The sequence below is a fragment of the Vulpes vulpes genome, chromosome 12, assembly GCF_048418805.1.
Source record: "Vulpes vulpes isolate BD-2025 chromosome 12, VulVul3, whole genome shotgun sequence".
Taxonomy (NCBI): domain Eukaryota; kingdom Metazoa; phylum Chordata; class Mammalia; order Carnivora; family Canidae; genus Vulpes; species Vulpes vulpes.
In genome coordinates this window covers 173,769,321-173,789,352 of record NC_132791.1, presented here as the reverse complement: position 1 = coordinate 173,789,352, position 20,032 = coordinate 173,769,321, and the positions used below count along the sequence as shown (strand labels likewise).

The 20,032-nt window shown below is 41.2% G+C and overlaps 1 protein-coding gene across 3 annotated transcripts in view; it reads left to right on the top strand.

Moving 5' to 3' along the window:
- Positions 1-20,032, top strand: part of WWOX (WW domain containing oxidoreductase) — a 954,836-nt gene that overhangs the window by 870,970 nt on the left and 63,834 nt on the right. The window lies entirely within an intron of this gene.

Sequence of the window (20,032 nt, the reverse complement as noted above, 5' to 3'; positions counted from 1 at the left end):
AACGCTTGCTGTGCTGAAGTCAGTGGCTTTCCAAAAGAGTGTCCCAATTATTTCCATGGCCAAGAGAAACAGCTTTAATTCTTTATCACATAAATATGCTTCAAACCATGATTTAAAACAGATGGACAGAGAACTGATTAGTGGTGGGGCGTCTTGGCTGATCCCAAGTCCCAGCCTCCTCGGTATTCCTGGGTCTGTTCTATAGCTTGGATCCTACCAGTCCTGGCAGGCACGCAGCGCTGCGAGATCTTCCTTCTGCCTTTGCACCAAGCTTTTACAAAGAAGCTGCATGTGTGTGAGTGACCTTTCCAGGAGTTGTGTTTTGATTTTTTTTTTCCCCTACTTTCACAGTGTTACATAAAGCCCCTGCTCATTTAGCATGGTACGGGCCCTAGCTTTTTTTTTTTTTTTTTTTTACAACTTTATTTATGTAATTAAGTGAGTGAAGTCATACATTTTATTGATCTAATGAAATGCATTTCATGGTTTCTCCTGCCCTTCATCTTCTGACCTTGCCCTTTATATCACAGTCTTTTGCTTTTGTAGGTGTTAAATGAGACCGTTCAACCACTTAGCAACTTTGCACCTCTCCAAATTTGACGTCCCCCTCAAAATTAATAGGGAACCCTAACATCTGCTTCTCGAATGGGTGCCAGGATTGCAGTGGCTGGTGAACTGTGACATGAGCTCAAATGGTGGGAGGGATAAGAAATCCTTAAAAAGAAGGGGAGTGGTTTCTAATGAAGATGTGCACAGGACAGATGGTTCTCCTTTTAAGGTATTTAAACTTTAGCTCCTTAAATAGGCCTCTCTCTTTCCTTCATTCAATTTTGTTGTTGTTGTTGTTGTTATTTTAATAGAGCACGAGGTGCAGTCTTTTTGATGATGTGGAATGTGGGCTTATAAAAGCTAAGCACTGCTGTATATATTTCTACTGTCCTTGCCCATGGCCTACGCTGGGGAGTTGTATAGTGTATCAGTAATTTTAAGAGCTGGCAAGTGATCTCCCAGTTCATGAAGTTTTCGTAACAGTAACCGGTCAAACATATTATTTAACTAGGCATATGGCATTGAGCTGAAACACAGAAAGTAAAGAAGTAGCATTGGTCGGTCCTCTACAGATGTTTCTTCCCAAAGCCTTGACACCTCGAATGAGCAAAATCACGGGGGTGGATTCTCAGCACTTGCCAGGGAGGGGAATAAATATAAAACTTGATCATTTTGAATGAGTCCTCAAGAAGAAAAGCCTCAGGAGCAGATGTATGAGCCGGGGTCTTAGACCAGAGAGTCTAAGCTAGCCTGGAGGAAGAGCAAGTTCCATCCCAACCAAGACTGCCAGAGCCACAGCGATTCGGCTGTCACTAGGAAGGAGGGAAATCTGTTCGTTAAAACGCTGATCTGGGCAAGGCCACAATCTGCCCTTCTCAACGGAGAAGATAGTTGGTAATATCTTTTTTTCTTTAATATTCTATTTATTTATTCATGAGAGACACAGAGAGAGAGGCAGAGACACAGGCAGAGGGAAAAGCAGGCTCCATGCAGGAAGTCTGATGCAGGACTCGATCCCAGAACCCTGGGATCATGCCCTGAGCAGAAGGCAGATGCTCAACCACTGAGCCACTCAGGCATCCTGAAGTTGGAAATATCTTAGAGGCTTCTAATGAAGAAAATAACAATAAACAATAAAAGTTGGAAATATCTTAGAGGCTTCTAATAGACAAAATAATTGTTTTGTTTTTGTTTTTGTTTTGTTTTTAACTCTTAAAAAAGGGTAGGAAGAGAATGAATCCAACTTGGATTGCATTTATATTTATGCACATGTGTATATGCTTTAATTTACATACATCATCTCAATTTATGTACATTGTTCTCTATGTTTCATGCTCCCTTAATGTTATAGTTTTATCATTTATTATTTTATAAATTAAGTTTCTTTCCATTTTTATAAATTCATCTAATTCTTTTAAGAGACCAGATAGTATTTCATTATATATCCATACCATCACTCATTTATCTAACCACCTGTTAAAGGATACACAAGTTCTTTCTAACCTTTAGCTATTGTTAAACTATGCTTCTGAACATTTCTTTCAACATTTAATATGACCTACTTTGGCATATATGTCAGTATATAGAGTAAATTCCTAGAAATCCAGTTGCTGATCAATGAGATGTGCCTTAAATTTTTGATAGGTGTTTCAAAGTTGGCCTCCCAAAATCTTTTTACACACCTGCCAAGTTTAAGTACCTATATCTCCCACACACGCGGATTTGGGGTATTATCATTTTTAAAGCTGTATGGCAATCAGTCTTGTGAGAAAAGTATCTCAGCATTATTTTTTATTTTTATTTATTTTTTTATTTTTTTAAAGATTTATTTATTTATTTATGATAGACAGAGAGAGAGGCAGACACAGGCAGAGGGAGAAGCAGGCTCCATGCCAGGAGCCCGATGCAGGACTCGATCCTGGGACTCCAGGATCGCGCCCTGGGCCAAAGGCAGACGCCAAACCGCTGAGCTACCCAGGGATCCCCTCAGCATTATTTTTTAATTGTACTTTTTAATTATGGATGCAGTTAAGTTTGGGTCAGTTTTTTATATTTTTATTGCCCATTTATATGCTTTCTTTTTTGAACTACCTTTCTACATTCTTGATCCAATTTTCTCTAAGATTGTTCTTGCTTTTTGGTGAGAGCTGGTGTAAATTAAGGAGACCAGTGTATCTCTGTTGTAAATTTTTTCTTCTCTGTGTTATTTATTTTCAACTTTGTAATATTTTCTTCCATGCAGCAATTTTAATCTTATGTATTCAAATATAGTTGACTATATTTAGTATAGTGAGTTTGGGAGAATACTGTTTAGTTCTTGAATTTTTAAGAGCGTGATCACTGTCTGACTGCTGACCTTAACCTGAATAGGAAATATTTGCTCCTGAGAGTCAGGAAAGCCACAAGGGACTGGTTGTCATAGTTATGCCACTTCTTACATTTATATGAGTTGGTCACTGAGACAAAAAGTAACAGGAGCAGCAATGGAAAGCTGACCTTCTGTCCCCCAACATGGGTAGACGGAGCATGGACTCCAGGACCAGGGCAGAGACCAATCCCAGTCCTTTCCAGTGGTATGATCTGGGGCCGAAGACCAAATGTAGCTCAGTCTCAGTTTCTTGATTTACAGTGGGAATGATGATGTGTCATCCAGCACACAGTTCAACTGGCATCTGCTGGCACATGCCTATGATATGCTGGGGAATTCTTGGCATTTCCAGAATACGTGTATAACCATATCTACAATATGTAGTATGAAATTATACATGTAAAGTGTCCACATGGTAAGAGATTTTAGACAAATCAAAGAAATTAAATGAGTCCTTGCCCCCGTCTTCAAAGGAAAGGTGGGATAATAGAGCTCTAGTGGGTGGGGGGTGGAGATTGCATCTGAGTTCAGACTATTGTGATATTTTTTTCCATAAACTGCCAAGGGTTGGTTGGTTGCAACTCACCATCCACCAGCTAATTCCAATTTCATTGATATGAGTGTCCTCAAGCTTCTGTAAGGAAATTCCCTGAATTTTCTGGATCTCTGTGACAGGCACAGGACAACATGTAATAAAAGTCATCCGTGCCTCCTTTCAGAAAATGAGAGGTCCCATCAAATAGAGCAAGAGGTGAGGAGCTTCACAATCCTGGCAAGACTTAGCAAAGGAACATTCATATACATTCATCTTAAATTAGTATGAGTTTTAGTTGAATCCAATCTTATCATAGCTGGTAACTTGGGGAAGTTTTGGTAATTAAGCACTAATGGATATGCTTCACTTCAGAATTCTCTAGAATAGCATAAAGTCTAAGTCACTGTTCAAATCGTTCCCTTTCTCTAAGAATGACATGTTTGACCCCTGACATTATCCTGAGGCAACACTGTGGAATTTTTAGAAAGTATTTGTTTGTCTGTTAGCTGTTTGTTTTGAACATCTTCACCTTTGGCTCAGACTTGGCATAATGGAAAGAGCATCCGTGTGTTGGAAAAGAAATGGTTTTCTTCTTCTCCTCTCCTCCCCCTCTCCCTCCCCCCCAACTCTCCCTTCTCCTCTTCCCCCTCCACCTCTGCTCCCACCCCTCCCCTCCTCTCCCCCTTCTATTCCTCTCCCTTTCCTCTCCTTTGCTTCCTCCCTACTCCTCCTCCTCCCCTTTCCCCGTCCTCTCTCCTCCTCCTACACCCCCTCCTCCAGCTCCCCCTCCTTCCCCTCTCCCTCCCCTCCACCTCCCCCTCTCCCCCTATGGTGCCCTCCTCCTCCTCCTCCTCTTCCTCCTCCTCCCATATCCTTAATGACTTCCAGGTGTGCCTGTGGGTCAAGCTCCTGGGCCCCATCCTGGGGATGCTGGGTCTGTGCCTCCATAAACACAGGACAAAGTTAAGGGGAGTGGGGGACATGACATATGTATAACATCGGGGGAAAATCACTTTGAAGTTTTGACGATGAAATCGGTAAAAAATAATTCTAGATGAAGACAGACCCGTTTACATTCCAAGGAAGGAAAATGTTTTACACAAACAGTTGCCCTGGACCGCATGAGTTCTTGTTAATACCTTTCAACCTTGTGATTGAAAGCCGAAGGCCTGTGATCCACGGCAGAGACCACGGCCAGGAATAATTCTCTGAGCACGCTGCGTGTGCCTTCAAGTGATCCTTGATTGTTTTTCTTGGATGCCCCACTTTCCAAAGGCCAGAAGTTGTTTCAGGGAGTCATTAAAGTTTGGGAAGGCTTTATGTTCTAAGAGCAAGGTGCTGTCCTCATAAGAAAATGCATAATTAGTCATGAGCCTTTTGCCTGGCAGGGATGGCGTTGGGCCACTTCCCAGCCCAGGGACCTTCTAGAGATTCACAAGGGGGCCCCTTGGTGCCTTGTCCAATGCCTTCCCTTCTCCCGGAGGCCATTCCACATGTTGACTGAGCCCTCCTGACAGCAACTGAAGGATCATCCCCTCTGTGAGGTCTTTACCCATGCTTCCCTCACCTCCTCCTGTTGGAGGAGCTGTCTCCTTCCTCCTTGGAGCCCCACTCTAGACAGGCTAGAGACCACAGCCCTACAGCAGACCTGCCCAAGAATCTTGGATCTGTCCTTACTCCTGGGACTGGAGCCTCTCCTGTACAGTGGGTGCCACTAAACTGCCTGAGGAGTCCCCCAAATGAGAGCTATGGTCACAGCATCCCATCGTCACAGTGACTTGCTTGCTTGTGCCCCACAAGTCCCTACCCCACTGCTAATGAGACCGAGCCTTTCACTTCTCCGTGGAATCTCCAGTCAATTGCAAAGACCCAGGCACACAGTAAGTGCTCAGCAAATGCAGTTGAGTGAGGGAGTTTTCACAGATGCCACGAAGGTATTCGCAAAAGCCAAGAACGGAACAGTCTGGATGGCCAGGATAATTCACCCGGGACAAGGCTTACAGCAACATAGAGCTGCCCCGTCTCCGGGGAACGAACCCCCGTCAGTATTGATGACCTATGTCTCCTGAAATATTACAGATGCTGCTCTGGACGAGGACAGACGGCCTCCCTTCAGCATTCATACACAGTTCCACCTCATCCACAGCTTTCCCTTGCCCCTGTTTCCACTCTCTCAGGAAGGTAATAATAGTAACTCATAATAATAGTTCAAAATAATAATAATCATACCTGGGATTTATATATCAGCGTGCCTCCTAAGAGGGCAAATAAACCATTTTGGACGATGCAGAGAGAAGGACAGATCTTCCTCTTGCCGCTGTTGACCAAGTTAAAGCAGGGAAGAAATACAGTCAAATTTCATCAACTGGAGCAAAGAAATGGTGGCCTGTTGGCATATGGGGATCTGGTTTAATGCTGTTCCCTTGGTTTTGCTTAAACTGCCAAGTGAATTACTGTAACACACTTTGCCTGCAATTAATTTGACATCTAGTGCCAGAGAGCCTCTTTATGTTTTTCAAGGCAAGCCAGGTCGAAATTTTTTTGCAAAAGGATTTGTCCATCATTTTTACTGATGTCCAAACATGATGTTTAGAATCTAGTTATGGAAGTCTTGTGGGCTCTCTGCTTTTATTGAAGGATCACAGAAAGAAAAATAATTACGATGATTTTGTTGAAATGTTTTAAAATTCTCCAAGTAATAAAATAGGTTTATGGTGTTTGCTTATGAAAGCTGACTTTCATCAGAATGATTGGAGCTCATCACAGGAGGGGTGAAATAAGAGGTAGAAATGGCCCCTTGAAACGCGTCCCCAGGCATTTTGCTTAGATGACTTGAAAGACGGTGTCCAAAACTGATATTGTCTTACACATAATGGCACAGACCCAAGACCCTTCCCATAAATTATTTGAAAGAAGCCAGGTTGAAATCCCCCCATTGGGGGAATTACATTTTACCTTTTACGTTTCTGATCATTTTAGCACGAACATTGATTTCACCTCTGGCAGCTGACCACAGTTCCAGCTGGGCTTTCTTGCACTGTCAGCGCCATGGGGCCTGATAAAGCATTTTTGGATTTTTCATACTCACAGTGCCCCATGGTCTCAGCTCCATTGGAAACATTAAACTCCTTACCTGATTTGGGGTTTTTTGTTGGTTTGTGTTTTGCTTTTTTTGGCAAAGAACTTTTCCTGCTGTCACAAGAAACTGACAAAGAGTGTCAGTCCTGCCCGGAGACACACCCAACTCAGCAGCAAGAACAGAAATGATCTTTTGGACACTTCTCCAAAATGCATGCTCCAAGCGGTCTGTCGAGTGAAGTGGGGTGGCTGGTGACTTCTTAGAACTGCCCTATTCTTTGAGAAGTGACAGGTTGTGATGTGATTGCTCTCAGCCCCTCCCCTCATTGGTACAAAGGGAATCAGAAGCAACCGCCACTACCGCCCCCCACGCCCCCAGCTCTCCTAATCACTTGCTCTTTGATGATGGTGAGTTTTTAGCTGCAGTTTTCGTACCCTGCAGCACTGGCACCTGAGAAGCCCCATTCCTTTGGAGTTTAGCAGATTCCTTATCCCTGGGAAATCAGCAGAAAACAATGCCGACTCTTCTTGATTTCCCCTGAACTTCACAAATCTCTCCCCACCATGACTGCACTGAGGGGGCTTGCAGCGAGGCAGGCAGCTGGCCCTGCGGTAATTAAGAAACACCACCCCCAAATTCTTTAGGTCTAGATTTATGGGCCAGTAGCCTTCAGAGAACATCTCATTCACATGAAAGCGGGACATTATCTTCTATTAAACGTAAGCTTTCAGGATGAGTCGTGCAGAGACAACAATGCACACTCTTTCATTACACTGACGTTTATACTTCTGCTCAAGGGGAAAGGTTCTTTTTCTACACCAGGTCCTAAGATGAACAAACTCATATTTAGCCCCAGATTCTTCTCGTCACTCCAATGGCTTTCATAGATCAGTTTCATGCAGCTGATACTAGTTCCTTTTCTACTCTATTTCAGCTTCCTGTTTATGACATGATTTGAGTGCCAGGCTACTAAATTTTCATATGCATTAAAAAAAATAAGAGTCTTGGGTAAGAAGGGGATGTTTCTCAAGGAAAATAAATACTTTTGACTTTTCAATATTAAGTTTGTTCATAGTATCTCATAAAATATCTAAATTCTCACAAAAATGTTATTGATTTAAATACTGAAGAAAGTCTTTTAAAACATTTTTTAGATGCATTCACCTGTAAATCAGAGCTTCTCTAGATTTTATTGAAAGTTGCCGCTTGCTATGGGTTGGAGCTTGTTGAAAGGATTTTAATGCATTATTCACTACAACTAATTAAAATTTCATATCATTTCTTTATTTACTTATTGTTTTTATTCCTTATCAGTGTAATTTATTACAGCAACAAATTAAATAATGACTTTATGGTTCTATCAATGATGCCAAAAAGACATTTGTTCAAATTCAGCTGTTATTGTCAAATCAACCAATTCACGAACCAACCTCTTTAACTATATTGCTAAGTAAACTAGAGGGACAAAATTCAGCCACTATAGTCAAGGATGTTATTAAAAACCTGCTGCAAATATTTTAAACAGTGAAAGCACTAAAGAGTGCTTTCTGTTTGAATCAGAAACCAGATAAAGGTGCTCACTATACCCATCAATATTCATATTGCTTAGGAAGTTTCAGAAGATAATACAAAACCCAAAAGAGGCTTAATGAGTAGGGAAAAAATGTGCTTCATGTTAAAATCATATAATTAGGGGTGCTTGGGTGGTTCAGGCATCTACCTTCAGCTTCAGTTGAGCATCTACCTTCAGCTCAGGTCATGATCCTGGGGTCCTGGGATCGAGTCCTACATTGGGCTCCTCACAGGGAGCCTGCTTCTCCCTCTGCCTGTGTCTCTGCCTCTCTCTGTCTCTGTCTCTCATGAATAAATAAATAAATTTTTAAAAATCATATAATTATAATCTTAGAGAAGCTAAACTATTCTCGTAAAAGTAAGATAATTTGAAGAGCTGGCTAGATATAAGGTAAAGATATACAAATCAACTGATCCTCCCTATATACTAGCAGTAATTAAAGATGGAAATAGAAGAAAGCCTTCATTCAAAATATTAAAAAAAACTATAAAATATTTTAAAATAAATGTAATACGAATCATAAGATATCTACATTAATTTTTGCCTAAGGTGTCAAGTCGGTCAAGATTCATATTTTTTGGCTATAGCTATCCACCTGCTTTAACATCATTTATTGAAAATGCTATTCTATTCTTCTTCCATTGACCTGCTTTTGTATCTTTATCAAAAACCAGTTGGGCATATTTGTGTTAGTCTATTTCTGGGTTCTCTGTTCTGTTCCATTGATCCTATGTGTTTGTGTCTCTGCCAACCATACACTCTCTTAATTGTTGTAGCTACATAGTAAGTCTTGGTATTAAGTAGAGTGATTTTTCCAACTGTGTGCTTCTTTATCAAGATTTTTTAAACTGTTCTAAGGTCTTTACCTTTCCATATAAATTTTAGAATAATCTTGTTTATGTCTACAAAAACTGTGCTGCAATTTTGATAGAAAGTGCATTAAACCCATAGATCAGTTTGGGGAGAATGGACATCTTTATTACATTTCAGTCTTTCAATTCATGGACATGACATATAACTCCATTTGTTTAGTGTATGCCTGTTGAATGTATACCTACGTTTTCATTTTCTTTGGAGTGACTATCAATGACATTATATTTTTAATTTCAATTTCCATATGTTCATTATTAGTAAATAGAAAGGTGATTGTGTTTTGTGTGTTATCTTGATCCTGTGACCTTCCTGAACTCATTTATTAGTTCTAGAAGTTTGGCGGTTTTTGTATGTATGTGTTTTTCTTTTTTTTTTTTTTTAGAATCCTTGGAATTTTTTTATGTAACCAATCATTTCATAAGCAAATAGAGAGTTTTATTTCTTCTCTTCCAATGTGTATGCCTTTTATTTCTTTTTCTTATCTTATTATAGTGGCTAGAATTACTTTGGTGAATAAGAGTGGCAAAAAAATAAATTTTTGCCTTGGTCTCATTGTTGGAAGGACATCATTCATTATTAACCATTAAATGTGATGCTAGCTGTTATTTTTTTTTATAGATATGCTTTATCAACTTGAAGTGATCCTCCTCTACTCCTAATTTGCTGAGAGGTTTTTATTTTTGTTTGAATCATGAATGGGTGTTGTATTTTGTCAAATGCTTTTTCTCTATCAATTGATAGGATCATATGAGTTTTCCTAGCTTATTGATATGGTGAATTACATTGATTGGTTTTTGAATGTTTAACCAGCCTTGCATGTCTGGGATAAATCCCACTCATAGTGTGTAAGTTTTTTTATATGTTGTTGGATTCAGTTTTCCAATATTCTGTTAGTAGTCCACTGACTTTTATTTAGCACACATCCCCCTCAGTGGAATGCCTCATATGGAGAGGATACTTCATAAATACTTATTGGTTGGATTCCATTTTGTGGTTAGGAGGGTGTGAGAGTTGAATGTAGCTCCCTGCCTATGGGCTTGTCTCTACTGGGTCCTCATCAGCCACTATGGAGCTCAGCTTGAATTGCATAAAAACCAGTAAGCATTTAGTTTCACATCTCATAAATAATCTGCTTGCCTATATTTTAGTGTATTCTTCTCCCTCATCTGGCATTCAGCCACAGACTGCATTTAGGCCCACAGCCAGTGGGTTAGGGCAGAAGGCCAGACTGCCAGTCCTGGCCTCACATTGGTTAGTGTGTACTATTCAGTTTCTTTGGCATGGATGCTCCTCTACACTCAATCAGCCATCTTGCACAATGAGTGTTGTGGATCACATGGGATTCATCAAAGACAATCTAACAGGGGCTACTTTCCTCATCAAGGACTTTCCTCCCTGATTAGGCCCCTCATTTTAAGGCAACTGAGAAAATACACAGATGTGATTCACTGATGATGATCCGGTTTCACCAAGACTGGTTCTGCTCAGGCTACTTTTAGTTGAAGATTAAAAACAAAAGCTCCTCCTGTTACTGGTGGAACAGGTCCTTTCCCAAACCATAGATTCAAAAGTAGCTTTCAACTGTGTCCTTTAATGCCTTCATTTTTCGGATGTGGAAATTTATACCAAATGTGGCATGTTGGTTTATTTTGACTTTTATATCAGGAACTTGGAGTTAAAAACCTATTAATAAGTAATAATTATATGGTACAGAATAGGGCAAATGCAGATGCCTGTAGGTACCAGTCAGGTAAAATAAATGAATAAAGTTGTCTGTGTATGAGATGATAAATGGCAGGCACTGGACCCCGTCCCCAGTGTAGGGAAGACAATAGAAAGTGTCACGGGCTGTGTTCATGCCCTGTCATAGGGGCAGCCATTATTAAACACCAATTGAATGTTACCAAGTGGAAATTAGATCCAGTTTTGCCAGAACTTACCATTTTTCCAGAGAACCTTGGTACTTATATATATTTTGAAATCTAGAATATTCTGTCCTGCAGTTGTTGGCACTTCACTGCCTTTGAGATTCCTTCTAAGTGAAGAATCATCCTTCGTAGTGAGTACCTGAAGGTCACTAAAAGCACAGGTCAAGCAGGCGTGAGGTAGACTCTCCCAAGTCTGTACATTGTCATTTCTCTGAGATGCAGGAGCACGTTCACCTTCTTTTTGGTTCCAGTGGGCCAGACATTGCATAGCATTGGTAGGTGGTGAGGGAGGAAGAAGACAGAGACCAGTATTGTTCCTTTCTCATGATTAGTGTCCAGGCCAGAGACAAATGGGTTTGTATGTAGTCATTGTGCATCTGAGGGCTTGTTTCAGGCTAATAACAAATAGCCATGCAATTATCTTGAGATTTAGAAGGCAAGAGAGCTGGACACTCACTGCTTATGGACTGTATGCCTTTCTTGTTGAAATAATGCATAACATGGAGCCCCTGCCTACACTCTGAGGATGCGAGATGACAGGTGAGAAGGAAATTGCCGCAGTACTGGATGTCGTGACTATGCTAATGTCAGAACACCAGGCAGGGTCCCTGACAGGTAGCGCTATCTAATGGGTCTGTTAGATTCTAAAGTTGTAACTGCAAGAAAAAGCCTGGCTTCCTGCATTGATTTGGAAGTCTTGAGTCTAATATGATTATAATTCTCTTCTCTGTGACTTGGGAATTGCCTTTGTTTATCTTCGTTGTTGTTTTAGTTATGAAATATCACATTTCAATAGCCGAGGGTGTCCAGGTTGGGTCTTGAAAAGGCAACAAGCAGTCCCTTTTATAGGGAGAAAAACTAGATTTTGTTGTCACCATATTAACTGTAAGTTGGGGAATCATAGAAGCCCTCGATCTCACTGTGCTTTATTTCTCTAGTATTTCTACTCTTTCTTGTAACATGAAAGATGGTTAGCAATTTTATTTTTCTCAGGACCACCTTAGAACTTCTGTTTGCATCCCTCCACCGTGCAAGGCCAGAGGCCCCAAGGAATAGGATTCACTGACCCATGTTGACAATCGGATGATGGATGGGGACAGAGAAGAGCACAGGCTGACTGGACCTGAGGGTGGGAGGGGTGTCTGGGCTGAATAGGCTCCTTCCTGAATCAAGAGCAGTAGTGAATCTTGGGCAAAGCCAAATGGCAGAAACGCAAGCTTTAGAAAACAACTATGCAGCCATTGCCACAGAGATGGCCCGCAAACTTAAGCAGCAGGGTATTACATTTACATGCAGGGCAGAGGGTCTATTCTGTAGTTAGGCTGACATCTAGCACCTTCCATAGGCCAGTGATGGGCTGGCACTGGAGTGAAGACAGAGACGGCCCTTATGAGCTCACCCCAGGCAAATAGAACTATGAGGAGTTTGGTTCCATTCTTTGAGTTAAGGGCATGAATAGAAGTGGGCCCAGGGTTCAGAAGGCAGTGAAAAGAGGGGACTGATCCTAGCTGAGAGCTCTCTAAGCGTCCTGGAGGAGGTGACACTGGGAAAGAGGATAATGCAAAGTAGTGGGGGAAAGCTGGGAATGAAGGCCTGCCAGGCAGACTGCACACCATGAGTGCAGGCTTGGCTTCTATGAAGCACAATATAAGAAAACAAAACCCACTGAGCACACAATATTTGTCACTGCTCTATTTTTTTAAATATTTTATTTATTTATTCATAAGAGACACAGAGAAAGAGAAACACAGAGAGAGGCAGAGACATAGGCAGAGGGAGAAGCAGGCTTCCTATGGGGAGCCTGATGTGGGACTCGATCCTAGGACCCCAGGATCATGCCCTGAGGCAAAGGTAGACAGACGCTCGACCACTGAGCCACGCAGGTGCCCCTGTCATTGCTCTATTTTTCATTTAACCTCCTGAAAATCCTGACAGTCATGCTTATCATCCTCACTTGAGGAGGAAGAGGAGGAAACAGACCCAGAGAAGTGGACTGGCTTTCTAAGAAGTGCCAGTGCTAGAATTTGAGCTCAGTGCCAGCTGGCTTCCCTTCTCTGACTTTGAAAGTTCCCTACTTTGGGGGGGATGTTGTCAGGTGGTACCTTTGTCATTCATTATATGTGGATCCCTAGGGAGGAGCCCACAGGACTGCATTTCTGAAAATTCAGATTGTGTATTAGCTGAGTGATGATACTAGTGACACCTGCACACAATCAGTTACCCCACTGAGAAGTAATAAAGGACCTTTAGCTTTTGTTGTAACTATGTCGATTGTAAGTGGGGAATCATAGAAGGCCTTCATTTCATCATGCACACTGCTTTATCCCTCCCAATACCATTTGGAAGTTAGCTAAAGCTGACTTTATTATCATCTGTTTTTGTTTTGCTTTGTTTTGTTTTAAAAGCCTGCTCTTTTAGGGCGAGGTGTTCAGATAAAGAACAGGTTGTAACCTACACTCAAGGGAGATGGTTTTGGCCAAGTTACAGCCTCTGAGCTTTGAATGGGTTTTCCAGGCCTTGTGGATGGGCCGGGCGAGACTGCCCACACCGTTGTCCTGTCATCCCTGACGCTAGCCATGACTGTGCTCCACAAACATTTAGAGCTTGGGAGAAAAGAGAGCAAAGTCTTTTCTCCCCAACCCAGAGCCACTTTGGCTCCCTTGGGCCCCTGTTCTAATAAGCTGAGGAGATGTATTGCAGATGATCTTCAAATAACAGATTCCTATTTGTTCAATGTCAAAACCCTACATGGTATGAATCGTAGGTAAATTGGGTCTTGTCACTGCAAATCAGCACCCACTCAATCCTTTTAACTTAATCTATTGTAACAGGTATTTATTTATTCATGTCAACTGAATGGTGATCAGGTCACTGTCCCTGGGGAAACATGGATTCATATTTCCCATTTGAGTTTCTTTCTCAGAAGACTGTCGGATCTTGCTTCTTCTTCTCCTTTTCCTCTGCTTTCAATCCTTGTCTCCTCTTTCACTTTTCTTTCCTTGTCTTTAACCCTGGCCCCACATTATATTTACTTAGCTAACCTGCCCCTTAAGGACAGACATGGATATTTACATATGAAAAAATAAAACTCTTTTGCCCAAAACATTTCATTCAGTTGAAAAGATATAACTACTCTTTTCTGGAACTGATAAGGATAGGAAATGGCAATTTGGTATTGTCTTAATTTGGGAAAACGGAAAAGTTTGTAACATGTAAAAACCATGCCCATTTTTACAGATGAACATGCATGCTAAACAAAACAAAACAAAACAAAACAACACCTTCTGTTTGCTGCTGATCATGTTTGTAGTGATTCTGGATAGGACCAGTTGTACCAATTATCATGTTTTTCTGTGTTCTGCAGTAACTGAGGATGCCTGCTTTATGGGTCCTGGTAGATAACCAGCCAAGAGCAATGAAATTCCTGTTAAGCTGGTAACTTTTTCAAGCTTAATTCCAGACCTAGGCTTTCCAGGCCAATTTTCCTATTGAATATATGTCATGTTTTTTCTAAAAACAAAACCAAAACAGTCATTCCTCTGACATTTGGTAGTTTAACAAATACTTTCAGTGGAACCAATGTCATAGTGTCATTGCTTACTTCAAAAGATAGACTTTATCCAGACTTTGCATTCTAGACTTATCTAGATTTAGAGCAGGAGTCACCCAACTTTTGCTTAAAAAGCCAGAGAGTAAATGTTTTAGAGTTTGTGATCTAAAGGACAAAAAAGACTATTCTGTAGGTAGTCAGATAGCCCTTTACGTTATGTCTATTTTAAAATATAAACCTCAGGGATGCCTGGGTGGCTCAGCGGTTGAGCATCTGCCTTCAGCTCACGGTGTGATCCTTGGGTTCTGGGATCAAGTCCCACGTCGGGCCCTCTGCATGGAGCCTGCTTCTCCCTCTGCCTGTGTCTCTGCCTCTCTCTGTGTGTGTCTCTCATGAATAAATAAATAAAATCTTTTAAAAATATATAAACCTCATTCTTAGATTATGGACAGTAGAAAACAAACAACAATAACAGCAACAACAAAACCATACAGCTAGCTGGATTTAGCCTGCTTACCAGAGATAACAGACCCCTGATCGAGAGCAGTTTCTCAAACTACAATATGCATGAATCACTTAGACATCCTTCTAAAATGCATATTTGGGTTCAGGATGTCTGGAATCTGATATGAATGAATTCTGCAATCCTAACAAGCTCCAAGGAGATGCTAATGCACATGGTCCACGAGAGACAGTTTGAATAGGAAGGATTATATTGTAAATTCCTAGAAAGCCAGAATTTTTTTTCTTGTCTTATCCATCAGTGTCTACTCTGGTATCAGGTTCATAGAGGACTAACACATAGAAAGAAAGAGAGAGAAGGAGAGAGAGATAGATAGAAAGAGAGAGAGAGGAAGGGGAGGGCAGAAGACAGGAAAAGCTCCAGCTTTAAAAGAAATCTAGACACAAATACCTCTGGTGATTTCTAAACTCTAACAAAGAGGAAGGAAATTCTTAAAGCATCTAAGCTCTCAAAACTCACATAGTTACATCATTATTAAAAATGAAAGGGTAAAATATTGAGTTCGCAAATTCTAGAAGGTTCTCACTTCCAGAGTTCTCACTTCTTCAACTAGGATGTGCATGTTCTTACTACTCATTACTTCATCTGTTACTAGTAACAGGTGCTAATGTGGTCGTCTGGAGGTCTAACAATTGGGATTTTTTAAGCAGAAAATATTTTAATTACACAGGTGTGTCCAAATCTTGCACACCAAGTAGAAGATACTGGAAGGAAAATTATGAATTCTTAAGCATCATAAGATTAGTAGAGTTAACAACCAGACAATTTACAAGTTTAAAAAAGTGTGAATCACACACAGATGTTATTTTTCCAGAATCACTGCTTACAAAGGCAATTGCTCACAAATTTTAGGGTTTACAGCAGGTATCACAGGATTTCCAATTTAAGGGGTGTGTGTGTTCAAAGTCTTAAGAATATCCAAGGGATGTGTGCATAATTATCTGAAATTGAAACTACTGTAGTTTAAACACTTACTGAAAGGAAGGCCTTTTATTTCATCTTCTCTATGGGCTGGTGGGGAGGCGGAAAACAAAAACAACGAACAACAAAAACTTTTAATGTTGAATATGTAGTTTTGCGAAATGTGAATTAGCATCAGAAGAACAAAGTTCTTTGATGATTGTTGCTGGTGCTCAGAGGAACTGGCCCACATTACAAAAGAATGGCATGGGACACCTGGTAAACTGGCCCTGGACATTTATCCAGATGTTCTCTTTGTATTTATATTAACTTGCAAGAAGTTGGTAGGAGAAACCGTGAAATTCTGGATAAATATGCCTGGATGAGAAACTAGGCAAAGTAGGTACAGGAGAAACCATGATTGCTCAACAAATGGCAAGGACAAATGCCAAACCAGTTTGTCTGGAGGAGCAACCAGACAGAACAAAATCATCCAAGCGTCTGTTGAGATGTGGTCTGTCAAGCGTTGCCTTTAGTTCATTTCATCAGTAGGAAATTGCTCTTCCTCTTCATTTATGAACTATACCATCTCTATTGTGGGTTTGACTCCCAACCCTGGCACTTAGAGCCAAGTGGCCTTGGTCTGGTTTCAAAAACTCTGTCTCAGTGTCCTCATATATATAAAATATAAAATGAGCCAAAATAACCCTTTTTTGCAGGGTCCTATGAGGGGAGATTAAATTAGAATCAGTTAAATCAGCCATGTCTCTGAAGCACCTGGGGCAAAGTAGGACCTCAGTAAACAATAGGTATTATTAGTTGGTGTGCAATGGAACTGAGTGTCTGGAGATGTTTTACAATATAGGTTGTATGCTAAGACCAACAGGTTGAGAGATGGTTGCCATTTCAAAGACAGTTTGCAATACCCACAGATCCTTAGAAAGGGACCCTATGCCATAGCAGGGGGGTCACATAGGGAGGCACCAGGAGTATTTCGGTTAGGAGAGGGAGAGGAGACACTGTTGTGGTTTCTGCAGGAAGGAACAAGTGAGGCAGGGAAAGCAGGCTGAGGATTGGCTAGTGTAAATAATTTCAGCAGGATCAGGGCTGCAGAGGCTAATCTTATCTGGTATTTGGCCCTGGGGTATTTAGAGCAGGTGGTTAGTAAGGACTGGATAGTTAGATCCAGGAATGTGAGAATATGATAAAGAAGACAGTTTGGGCATACGGGCACAGGATGGGTTGGTTTGCATTTGCAAGGTGCAGAGGATGTTTGATATCTCGAAGATTTGACTGTCTGGGAGAGTTATTGTCTCTAGAGTCAGGGAGGCCCCAGTTGTCAAAGCATAATGGTAAAAAAAAAAAAAGACATGGTTGATATGGGAGAGAAACAAGCAGAGACCTCTGGATTTTATGAGTGAGGACAGCAAAAATTGGGGATAATCAAAAAACATTTTTAAAATACATGGGATGACAAAGTACCACATATTGAGAAAGGGAAAGAGAAGCATGACCAGCAGATGTGCAGTTGGAATAAAAGCACAATTTACAAGAGAGGCTGAGGTGAGGGAAACCAAGTCAGTGCTCTTGTTCTTACAAAGGTGGGATGGTAGATTTGGTCCCACCATTAATTGTGGCTGCAGACACACTTACCTGAAATGGAATCACTTGACAGGTGGTGTCACTGCCTGCTTGAAACCCTCCAGTGGCTTCCCATGGCACCTATGAAAAATGTCCCAACTCCTTACTGTGGTCATCATGGCCTTACTTACCCTGACCCTTCCTATATTCATTGCATCACCTCCAGCTTACCAGCTCCCAGCCTCCCGTCCCTTCTGTTCCTTGAACAAACCAAATTCACTTCTTCCGTCCTCAGAACCTTCACCCTCGATTTCCTCTATTTCGGGGTGCTGTTCCTTCTGAGCTTTGCATGGCTGCCTGCTTTTAATAGTTCAGATCTCATTTGAATGGTCATCTTTAAAGAGAGATTTTCTTGAACTCCTCAGTCTAAAGAAATCATTATTTATAATTCTCTGCACTGTGCTTTTTACTGTCTGTCATTTTGTTGTTTATTTATTTGTTTCTCATCTCTATTTCCCCGTGATAACCTAAGCTCCAGGAAAGCAGGGACCTAGGTCCTATTTACTGCTGTAGTACCAGGGCCTCAAGGCATGCCTAGGACACACCAGGAATTGGGCATTTATTGAGTGAATGAATGAATGAACGGTCTAAAAACACACTGCTCTACACTCTGCCTCCAGCTAGCTCAAGACCAATTTCCTAAAGAGCCTATGAAAATTAAAAAAGAAACAGTGCATGGATTCTGGCCCCAGTAGGCTTCTGGGCTTGGTGTTTCTTTAATTTCATGTAAATTTCTCTAAGTAAATATTCCTTAAAAGTGAATAAAATTTTATTTCGCTTTAACAAGAGAATATAAAAGTTAAAAAGGTCACTGTAGTAATAGACTAATCTCAATTACCAGGGCAGCCTCCGAAACCCTCACTCCCACCTAATCTCATTCGCTGCATACGCAGCTCACCGTGTGATTTCCAACACAGCTAAATGAAATTATAAAGCAGTGTTAAATTTATTAATCATTTAATTAGCTAAATGTTCCTGCAAGTACTCGCGAGATGAATGGCATGTCATTTTTCTAATGCAATTTGCCTCTCAGGCAGCCAGGGTCAGAAAGGGAAGCTCCTGGCATCTCGAATGAGCTTTTTATATCTCACCTTCTATAAAGAGGCGGTGGGGATACCAGCGATTGCACGCGAGACCTGTACACAAGACCCGGGCACCGGGTGCTGGATTGAAACAGGGCTGTCCATCTCCCCTGGGTTACAAAGAGGAGGGGCAGGGTGGCTGATGGGTCCTTCTGAGATTGCCTCTCCCCACGTCTCCTTGCAGGACAAATCTTTTTATATTTAACAAGCCACTGAGCAGAGCAGAGCAAAAGATAGCAACCAGTATTAAACGCATGCTCAATCTAGTTTTATTTCTTTAAATTTACTCAGTCGAGAAAAATTTGTGGAGTGCGAATTCTCCTCATGGTAGGTGACTTTTTAATCCTTCTAGTTGGCTCAGGATTTATTTCTCCCTTCTAGCCTTCTAGACTTTGCTTGTCATCGTGGGGTGTACGCCACACTTGCTCTCTGAAGAGGGTCATCTTGGGGTGGCGCGTTCTGGCTTCCAGCATTGGGATACATACCCGGGCAGCTCTGGGATTTGGAGATTTTGAACCCATAATTATTTCTGACTGCAAAATCCATGACAAGCAGCTGCTGCCAGGTGCTTTGTAAATCTCTTCCCATTTGCAGTGAGAGAATTGGCATCAAGAACATTGCCTAAATTCACTCAGCAAGGAGCTGTTGGAGTGGGTGCCACGTGAGGCCGAGAACATCCAAATGAACACTAGTCTATTTGTTCAAGATGGAAACTGTCAGTTCTGAGAACCTCAGTGGGAAGAGTGTCTCGATGCACGGGTGTCGCTGGTTCACAGTGCCACCGAGCAGAGAGGCAAGCTACTCCACGTTAAGGAAGCTAGACACGATGGGATGTGACGAGTGGAAGTGTGAGGGACTGATTTTAGGCCCACTTGCACCTGCTGTTAGCTGCAGTCCCCTAGACAAGTCACACTACCTACTATGATTTCATCATCCATAAAATCAGGGTCATGTGAATACTCAATGCTAATATCAGTAACAGCTAATCATAAAATTGTCATAAGGATTACATAAAATGATCTACTTGAAACTGTCATAGGAATTCTAAAGTGATGTAGAAGCATTGTGGAAAGATTTTTTTTCCTTCAATAGCATTAGCTTTCGGTCAGATAGATCTGCATACCAAATTTGGCCCACCAGTTAGTTCCTATATGATCCTGAGCAAGATACTAAGCATCTCTGATCCTTAGTTTACCTAGTAATAAGTGGGAATCATTGTATAGCTCATATTAGAGAAAAAATTTGTGTTTATAAATAGACATACTGTACATCTATAAAATTTACATAAATTATGTGCATATGTATACACACATATGCACCTGCATATACACGTGCAAACACATGCACATACGAACATGGACACATGCAACACATATGCACATACATGTGAATACATGAATGCATACATATGCATATATTCATGTGAATACA